Source organism: Salmo salar, unplaced genomic scaffold, assembly GCF_965601325.2.
Source record: "Salmo salar unplaced genomic scaffold, fSalSal1 ptg000468l, whole genome shotgun sequence".
NCBI classification, from domain to species: Eukaryota; Metazoa; Chordata; class Actinopteri; order Salmoniformes; family Salmonidae; genus Salmo; species Salmo salar.
This window is the reverse complement of record NW_027675396.1, coordinates 1,558,068-1,568,836: the sequence shown is the minus strand read 5'-3', so window position 1 is coordinate 1,568,836 and position 10,769 is coordinate 1,558,068. Positions and strand designations below refer to the sequence as shown.

General features: G+C 40.0%; 1 long non-coding RNA gene across 1 annotated transcript; it reads right to left on the bottom strand.

The window, feature by feature from the left end:
* Positions 1-1,713: 1,713 nt before the first annotated feature.
* On the bottom strand, positions 1,714-10,113 carry LOC145876156 (uncharacterized). Its single transcript, XR_014391442.1, has 2 exons — positions 5,477-10,113; positions 1,714-5,289 (listed from the first exon to the last, which is right to left on the bottom strand). It is a non-coding gene; the product is annotated as an uncharacterized LOC145876156 (long non-coding RNA).
* Between the last annotated feature and the right edge of the window lie 656 nt (positions 10,114-10,769).

The window sequence follows — 10,769 nt, the reverse complement described above, 5'->3', positions numbered from 1 at the left end:
ATATGAGGTGAGACGGTGAACTGATGTTGAACTGGGCAGTCAGCTGCTGCTGCTCCAATATAGTATGAGGTGAGACGGTGAACTGATGTTGAACTGGGCAGTCACTCATTCATTCTGTACTACGAGTCTATCAAATCAAATTGAATTTGACCTTACAGTGAAATGCTTACTTACAAGCCCCTAACCAACAATGCAGTTTTAAAAAGCACAAATAAGAATACTAAATAAAAGGAACAAGTAATTAAAGAGCAGAAGTTAAATAACAATAGCTAGACTATATACAGGGGGTACCGGTACAGAGTCAATGTGTGGGGGCACCGGTTAGTCGAGGTAATATGTACATGTAGGTAGAGTTATTAAAGTGACTATGCATAGATGATAACAGAGTGTGTGTGTGTGGGGGGGGGGGGGGGGGGGCTTCCTCTAACACCGCCTGGTAAAGAGGTCCTGTATGGCAGGAATCTTGGCCCCAGTGATGTACTGGGCTGTATGCACTACCCTCTGTAGTGCCTTGTGGTCGGAGGCAGAGCAGTTGCCATACCAGGCAGGGATGTAACCAGTCAGGATGCTCTCGATGGTGCAGCTGTAGAACCTTTTGAGGATCTGAGGACCCATGCTAAATCTTTTCAGTCTCCTGAGGGGGAATAGGTTTTGTCATGCCCTCTTCACGATTATCGTGGTGTGCTTGGACCATGATAGTTTGTTAGTGATGTGGACACCAGGGAACCTGAAGCTCTCAACCTGCTCCACTACAGCCCCGTCGATGAGAATGGGGGCGTGCTGTCTTCCTTTTCCTGTAGTCCACAATCATCTCCTTTGTCTTGATCACGTTGAGGGAGAGGTTGTTTTTCTGGCACCACACGGCCAGGTCTCTGACCTCCTGACCTCCCTGTCTCATCGTTGTTGGTGATCAGGCCTACCACTGTTGTGGCATCGGCAAAATTAATAATGGTGTTGGAGTCGTGCCTGGCTGTGCAGTCATGAGTGAACAGGGAGTACAGAAGGGGGCTGAGCAAGCACCCCAGAGGGGCCCCTGTGTTGAGGATCAGTGTGGCGGATGTGTTGTTACCTACCCTTAAAAAACATGAGCTGGCGCACACCCAGAAGAATAGTTTGTGTGGAGGTCCTGACTAACCGCGAATAAACTATAAACTATCAAAATAAAGTCGCAGACTCCATGTATAAACTCCCAGCAATTTATTGGGTATTTACCAACGTTTCAGTATCACTGTGCCTTCCTCAGGGTGATGTCATGAATACTTCAACCAGGTTATGTAGACAAACAGTGCAATTAGTGCAACCAATGACAATAGAGAGGGGTGTGTCATAATGATTAAGTTAATTAAAATGAATTAGTGAAACTGTTAAAAAATAGTATATGACATATTAAATATATTACTCTATTGTTATCATATAGAAACATCATGGAATATTGTACATCATATTAGCATCAACATACATTATTGTTTCATTCAATTTCACATAATAAGGATATTTAATATTTTCAAGTTCAGAAGTCAGAACTCATCACCTGCTATGTAAAAGAGACAGAAGAATGCACAATGGTCAATGCTATCTGGGATCCTTGGGACATCTCTACCCTAAACCCTAACCTTAACCCCTACCTTAACCATTTTAAATGTTGGTTAAGGCTGCTGTTAAGGCTGCATGTGTTCAAATCTGATATAGGAACAAAGAGTCAATTAATCTTCATATTATGTTAATATTTATTCAGCAGTTAATGCAAATGCAAATTCCGTATATATGGGTTCACTGTAACACCTCGCAGGGCAAACAGAGAACTGCAAATTACATCATAAGTTCTTCATTAAATACTCTGACAGAGATAGTTCCAGCTCACTGCTGGCCTGTCAGAGGGAGGATGAGCGTGGTTTAAACTTACTCATCCTATCGTTGGCGTGCAGGCTGGTCCCAGCCTCTAGACGCATCTTTGTTGCCAGGCATAGTTGTCTTCTAGCTTATCTTCATGTGTGTACCCGAGAGTCAGACACCCAAGGACAGTGCCTGTTTTTATGCTACAGTTAGGACAGTTTCTGCTTCCATTCTACCAGCCCCTCCCGTACACCTGTCCTTGAGCGGCCCCACAACCAGGCATTGTGTGTGTGTGTGTGTCACGAGTCTACTCAGCCTACACTACTAGTCAGCAACCCTCCAGTTAGTCATGTCTGTTATATGTCGCTCAATCTATGTTAATACAATATAAACCTCTTATGTTTAGCATTAGTATTCATAAGTTATGCACCACAACTAATTTTATTATATAGGTTTAAATAGATGTATTATATTGGTTATGCAAACAAATAGTTGGTTAAAACCTAACAATCCCCCTTTTCACACCTGATAGGTGTGATTACATAAGTTCTTAAAATTTCAGGGCAATTTTGAGATTCCCCCTTTTGACACCCCCTAGGGTGTCACTCAACACAATAGTAAATTTTCGATTTAATGATTAGATGATTAGTTATAAACCCTCAAGTCCTTCCGGCTACACCTAACTTGTACTAGGTTGACTACCAGCCACCCAGGAACTTCAAACCTTCACATAAGGAAAGACAAATAGTACACAGGATAAATTCAGAACATTATTATAAAAAATAAAAAAAAACGTATAAAAAGAAGACCTTTTTGCGACAGTGGCTACACCTAACATGTATGGGACAGACTCTTTGTCCCAGAACTTAAAACCTTCACATCCACCTGCCACTACATTCAATACATATGAGAACATTTTGGATAAGCTTTATTCAACCACTTCCCCAACAGCAAACCAAGGATCGTCCTCAGACAGACCCGTCTTTTGCCCAGAGGTTGATTCAGTATCCACTGGGGTCACTACCATCAAAGACATCATTCCCGTTGCTCTGACAACTTCTGTAAGATATTTTCTCAAGCAAGGGATTATACAGGCAACACAACACAACAATAATAGGAACACAAGCACTAGGGTCAGAAATCCAGTAACCACCATAGATGTGTACTTACCAAAAAAGGTATTCAGCCAATTCCCCTCGTATACCCCCGCTACACCCTTCATTTCAGCAGATAGCTTGTCAAGTCCCAGTAGGGCTTTGGTAATGCTACCATCAGGGCCGGTGTTATTAGGGATAAAAGTACAGCATTGTTCACCAAACGTTTTATACACCCCCCATTATTAGCCAATATCATATCCAACTCCAATCTATTTTGTCTAGCGGTTCTAGTGGTAGCCTCTAGTTGCTCAGCCATACCTGTCAGTGCAGTGCGAGTATAGTTAACAAATCTCTGTTACACACACATCAGTAAAGAACTCAACCCAGCTTTAGGCGGCTGTATTTTTCCCACAGTACACATACATTCCTTATCAACCTTGCCACCTGTCTTCTAATCTCCTGCCCACTAGCCGTTCCCAGGCCGTTGTTACTCTCCCTAACTTAGGGAGGCTTCTTCTCCTGTTCCTTTCCCAAGGTCGTCTTATCAACTCTGCCCTGCTCATTCTGGTAACAGTGTCTTACTCATACAGTATTGGAATATAGTTTTTAACCCATTATTATAGCTGTATTTCCAATACATTTCAACAGGTTATAAGGTTTCTGAGTGAAATCTTTTAGTCAAACCTTTCATTACATTCACCCGATTGGCTAAATATTTCACATACATTATAACACATCTATTTTTATTGGATTCAGAAATTTCACACAAAATCAAACTAATTCAGGAAACTCTAAAGATGGTCGCATCTTATCATGGGCACCTCATAATTTAATGAATCCTCCACCAGGCTCGGCGGTAGGTATTTGTCGTCCCACTGGTCTGAACTTTGACTCGGTCCGTATCTCACCATCTGCTCCGTTATCGATCTCTCCAGAACCCTGGAAATGAGACCTCTCGCACACGGGACCAAACAACAACCACACAACGCAAACACACTCATACAGGTGAAAGCAGCCCATAATACAGTTCTTACAACACTTTTCCATTTCCCAAACATGAGCTATATTATCAGAAATGTACGTACAGCAATGAACCTAATCATTCTACCTACACCATCCTCTTTTGCCAGTAACATATCGAGAGTCAGTCTATTTTACCAGGTCATGAGGGGGGTGGTGGATAATTGGTCAGAGAACCTCTTTACTGCATCCCCGTTTTCATTCATGACTCTCTGTTGATTATAAAAAAATGTCATTAATCCAATCCACATTTCTATTTATTGTCAACCACCAAAACAATGTAGTGTTAAAGCCTTCACATATTTGATTCATTGCTTTGTATTTATCTGGAACTTCCCTGAGGATGCCAATAGCATCCATCTAGACAGGGCTACTCCCATCCTGGTCAAAACTCATCCTGTGCCTTCTTTAGCCTCCTATAACTGGCCTCTGATGACTCAATCAGAATTTCACATTGAGCTAGCTAAATAAGGCAGGTCGTAGCTAGTGTTTCTATATGGATATAGAAAAGGTATAACATTTTAGATGTGGCTCAAATCATACCTGCATGCTACAGATTGCTGTTGTCATCCACAGATGGAGTCATAATCTGGATCAGAACATTCTAGTGAAAGCCAGGTCCTAACTGAACACTAAATGCTGGCGCTTGATCAATACAACTCACTTAAAAAAGCAAAGGGGAAAAAAGAACAGGACACAATAAAATTAAAATAGTAAAATGTCAGTAGAAAGTCATTGCCCATCCTATTAAGAGTCTGGTTGGACCAATAAACCCAGGGCGCAAGTTCCTAACCACCCTTTGTGGTCATTTCTGTCGTATGCGTCCTTTGCTGGTACTAGCCCACCCTTCATCAGTTATAGGTGCTGTGAGGTTAAGAATTTTCTATTCATCTTTCAAACCTAATTCAGTCACATTAACGATTACTTTCAGCCATTAAAATCATATGAGTTCTCGGTGCCATTCTTGTATCTATAACACTGGTACTCATCAGGAGTTAAGGTGAACCGAGGTGGGTTGGCTGAGTACTTCAATCTGGCCAAACCCAATTCCTGTACAGTTGTCTGCTTCCCCAGGAAATTGTTTAATGTTTACCTTAAACCTACATCCTGATCTTTTTTGATTCCTTATTCTGTATGTCACTCATCAGTGTATTATATAGTTTATATTTTCATTCTTATAAATGACAACGGTGTCATATGATTAGTACCGGAAGGTGGTGGATCTGAATGTATCAGAAAGATTAGACTATGATGCAGCTCAGAGTCTCTACTCTTCCCAAAAACCACCAACCCTCTCCTGCCCTTAGTCTCTCTGCTAGGTACCACCCCATACTCACACCTACATTACATTTTAGTCATTTAGCAGACGCTCTTATCCAGAGCGACTTACAGTAGTGAATGCATACATTTCATACATGGCCCCCCGTGGGAATCAAACCCACAACCCTGGCATTGCAAACACCATGCTCTACCAACTGAGCTACAGTTGGCTCTACCAACTGAGCTACCAACTGAGCTACAGCTACCTCTAGGAGCACACACAGTGATGAACGGTCGGGATAGGAAATCTTCGTTAAGGAGGTAACCCCCGGACCCTGTTGGTACTCGGTTCTTCTCCTAACTCTGTGTGTGATCAGCAGTGCTCATATGTGTACATACCTTCTTGCAGTGGATAATGTGGACCCAAGTGACTCTCTCAGCTTTTCTAATGGCAAAGGCAGTGGTTTAACAGAACCTGGTATGGGCCTTCCCAACGGGACTGCTTCCCGTCTTTTCTCCTCAGGGACTGGATCCACACCCAGTCTCCTGGTTGGATTGAGTGAATCACCTTCTCCTGTAATTCACCTGTTGGACACAAAATCTTGGACATACGGGTTTGGTTAACAAACAGTCTTCTCATGTCTCTGTTAGTATTACTTCAACTTCTATGTCTTCCTGTTCTGGTATCTCTAACTCTGGCATTCTATAGGCTCTACCTGATTAGCTAAAATGTCATCCATCATTTAAAGAGATCCCAGTAAACCAACTCTAGGGATAATATCTTGACCTCATTTTTTAGTTACCATAATCATGTCCACCAAGTAAGTTGGGAACACTTCTACCCATTTGCTATACTTATCTATTATTGTTAAACACCCCTCCTTCCCCTCAAATCTGAATAGTTCACTAAGTCCATTTCCAAATGTTGGAATGGATATTCTACAAAAATGTTTTTGTTTAAGTAATTATCCTTGTTTATCCTAACCTGTTCTATCACCTGCTCTACCATACTCCCCCTATTTATACATGGCTCAAGTCATGTATCAATATTGCTGCATATCTAAACAAATTATCCTTATGTCAGCCCTTCTCTTGTAGGATTGCCCCCTTTCATTTTCCACATGTCCAATTCTCCCTGGGGCATTCATCCTTAGCTACCCTGTAACAATTCTCTGTCAAGTGTCTTATTTAAGATTTATCTGTGCTGCTTTGTATGGTTTTAAATGCCTATGTGCTTGTCTGTGTAAACAGTCATATCTCTTCTTAGCGAATTTACCAAACATAAACTTAAAATCAAAACTAAAATACATGCCAAATGGAGCCGATAGTCTCTCCATGAATTAATATCCTAACTAAGCAACCCAAATTAAATTCTCTTCCTATCTTCTATTCTTATTATGTATTTTCTGTCTGTCCCAGTATTATTTCTGTCCTCACCTGTTTATAATTTAACTATGCTGGTCCGTTGGCTTAGAATATATCCTAATACTTGACATAAGTCTACCATTATTAAACTTATTCAACAACAAAATATAGTAATACTATTATATTAATTCCACAGCCTTGTTGTGTTAAATCTCTTCCACTGAATACAACCACAGCTGACTTCCTAAGGGAAAATAAACGTATCTAGATAATGTAAAAAGTACCCCTAATTATCAAACGATATTCACATAACATAATCAGATCAAAATTATTAATCTAAACTACTCCACAAAGAAAAATTATTGTACCCTTATCGTCATTCTGTCTTCTCATTGGTTCAAATGATCAATTGTGTCTAAGAACTTTAACTCCATCATAATTATCAGTTCTACAAATTTCCTTAAAGTCAGTATCCCAAATGACCTTAAATTCACCATCCAAATGGCTTTTCAATGTGGCTGATCAGACCACACAGGGAAGCCACTAGAGGGGTCAAAAGTCATACCACCCTTTCAGAACCGTGTTTCTTACTACATTAGACAAATGAAAGCTAAGAACTTTATCTACATTTTGTATCCCAGGTTCCCAGGACATTCACTATCAAAAGAATTTCACGTGTTTAATTAAAACTCAGAAAATAAAACTTAAAAGATTCCATGGGTGTATAACTTCTAAGATTCCATGTGTGTATACCCCTTTAAGATATCCTATCCCTAGGAATTTGAAACGCTCCTTTTTCCAGAAAATACAACCACTTGGTCAGCATTTCATCCTACTACACCGATTCAAAAACCCAAACGTTGACTACAATAAAACCTAATGATACTTATAATTCCATTGTACTCCCCCGAATCATTAGTTTTAAACTTAATTGAACATGCGCTACCCTTGGATACAATATTTTACTTCAATCTATGAAACCCCATATTTTAACGTACTACTTGACTAATTTAACCCAAGATTGCTTAAAGCCCCTTCAGTTTGTCTGCAAACCGGCCCATTCTGTTTGCTAGGAATACCCTGCCATTATACACAACTGTGTTTAATGTGCACCGTCCCTGTAAAAATAAAATTAACTCCACCTTTAATTCACTTTAATGACTTGATATTTTTCCATGCAATGTTCAATTCACCGGTGTTACTAAACAATCAATACCACGACTCAATAACCAGAATTTATCACAAAACTTTTACGATTCCATTATTCAGACCAGAATCGCTTCTAGCCACATACTCATAGGAATAAAATATTACCTATTTTCAAACAGCGTTCTGCCTTTCCTCTATCGCAAGATTAATACCAATGTTACAACTGTATCTCTCGTTTGGCTTCACACTTATGAAATGTCTATGACCTTAAATGTAACATGTAAATCGGCAAATTTATAAAATACTGACTACAACTTAATACTACTCCCTTCAAACCTATCCGCTCATTATAATTCATTAGATTTCGGTAACTGTCGCTTCAATTTAAACTAAACAAGCCATCAAAATGTTTGGTTTATACCTTAACAACCACTAACAACCGTACCTTTCCAGGCAAAACACACCAACAGTTGAATAACAATCAGCACCTACATTTTTTATCCACTGATGCATAGGCTGAGAAGCGAACCCGAGTCTCCCGCATGGCAGGCGAGACTTCTACCACAGAACCACCAATGCGCTATTGAACTGATGGACACTCCTCGCAAATAACCGTATTTATCAATGTCTGTAGTCGTACAATAAGGCACGTACTATCGATACAATTTCCAGAATATTGCCCTAATGTAAACGTCTAAGCCTTTCCCATGCGACCGTTGACTCTGCCTCTCTCTCCTTCTACACTTGCCTTCTTCTGCGGGCTCCAGACAGCCACACCCTGGCTATGTCTAACCCTCGACATGCTGTTTCCCTGTCTTGTCCCCACATACCTTATGCATCTTTCTTACCATTAGTACCAACTTTTCCACATCCAAACTTCCATCAAATTCATACTTCCTTCTCCACATTGGACCGAAATAAATATTTATTTTATAACATTTAACTCCATGTATCGCTCATCTCCCGTTAATTCCTGCACCTCCTTTAAGGTGTTTGTTTGTTAAATTACTATCGTAGTTATTCTGCTCCTTTTCCCACTCTAGAATTTTTAGAAGGAGTATTCGTATGAATCTTAAATTATATTTTATTCTATGTGTTTTTTTTAAAACTATGATTCAATTACAATCTGTGTGTACTTGCTATTGATCTCTATGTGTGTGCTGTATTTTCCTTTGTCCATGTCCTATTGGTAATTTCCTCTAGGATCCAAGAATAATTTCTTTCATGACTTTTGATAGATCCATTAGGTCTCACATGTATATGGCTTTTGACCCTCTTATCCATCTCACACGCAATTATCCTCTTACCCCTGTGGAAACTTCCCAATGTGTCTATGTGTTGCAATATCTCCTTTATTCTACACCTAATTTGGACATATAATTTTATCTTCAAACTTCTATTATGCTATCCTTCCCTTGCCTTTAAGTTCCTAATTTATTAGCCCCCTTTTATCTCACCTACAACCTCACCTCCTTTCCTAAGAATTACTCCGCCGAACCCTTAATGTTACGGATCTTGCCGGTCACCCAGTATTCTATATAAAATTTCCCGATCCTTGCCGGGGTAATTCCTCGAACCTAATCGTACCCTACGTTACGAATCTTGCCGATACCAATTACTAAACCAATTATTCCCTATATCTTCGAACCTAATCGTACCCTCGAAGTTACGAATCTTGCCGAAAGATTTCAGTATTCTCCCTGAACCTAACCGCACCTTTGTTTTCACAAATCTTTCCAGTGGACCAATACTCTATGGTACCATGGTACTAACAACACATTCACCACAGGTTTGCATGTCACATTTACATTTAAGTCATTTAGCAGACGCTCTTATCCAGAGCGACTTACAAATTGGAATTGGAACTCACAATTATGACTCTATAATATTTCTTATCTACTCATAATAATTCATAATTTGGTTCACTTACATCGAACAGGTGCTTCACAAAATGAATGTGGTTAAAGCCAATATGCAGATCTTTAGTTATTATAACAATAGGTGTCTGCTTACCTGTTTTTAGTTGTCCGGACTCTTTGTGAAGCACACCGTTCCACGATAGCGATGTCCAATTGGCTGATCAATACTCAGCGAAGTCCCTTTACCAGATCACGTCGGGGTCACCATGTTAGGTCGCGTCAATTCGAATCTGGTATCAGAACAAAATAGTCAGCACATAGTAACTTCTGATTTCTTTGTACTTTAATTAATGCAAACACTTGAAGGGTAAATAGGTGGTTCGTATATACGGGCTCCCTGTAACACCACGCAGGGCAAAACAGAGAACTGAGTTTCACATCCTTTGCTTTTCATTAAATACTCTGACAGAGATAGTTCCCGCTCACTGCTGGCCTGTCAGAGGGAGGATGAGTGTGGTTTAAACTTACTCATCCTATCTTTGGCGTGCAGGTTGGTCCCAACCTCGAGACGCCTCCTGTTGCCGGGCGTAGTTATTATCTTTGGCAGTCGATTTATCTTGTGACTGCACAATGCACAGTTCTCTAAAACCCCGACACCCCTCCGCATATACATTTCACCCATATCCTGCCCTTATCTTTTAACAAGCTCTTCCATATCCCTGATTTACAGCATCTGCATTCTTTCCATATGACTCAACATCCCATGAGCCCCTTCCTCTCACACAGCAGTATGCTCTTATCATATAGAGTATAAACTTAATATTATAGCATAGCTTCTTAGTAATATTATTTAGGTTATGCAAACAAATAGTTGGTCAAACCCTAACACTCACAAGGGGGCATAACGTTACATGTACAATACTATCCCATTTTGGAAACGTTACATGGACAATACTATCCCATTTTGGAAACGTTACATGTACAATACTATCCCATTTTGGAAACGTTACATGGACAATACTATCCCATTTTGGAGACGTTACATGGACAATACTATCCAATTTTGGAAACGTTACATGTACAATACTATCCCATTTTGGAAACGTTACATGTACAATACTATCCCATTTTGGTAACGTTACATGTACAATACTATACCATTTTGGAAACGTTACATGTCCGCCCC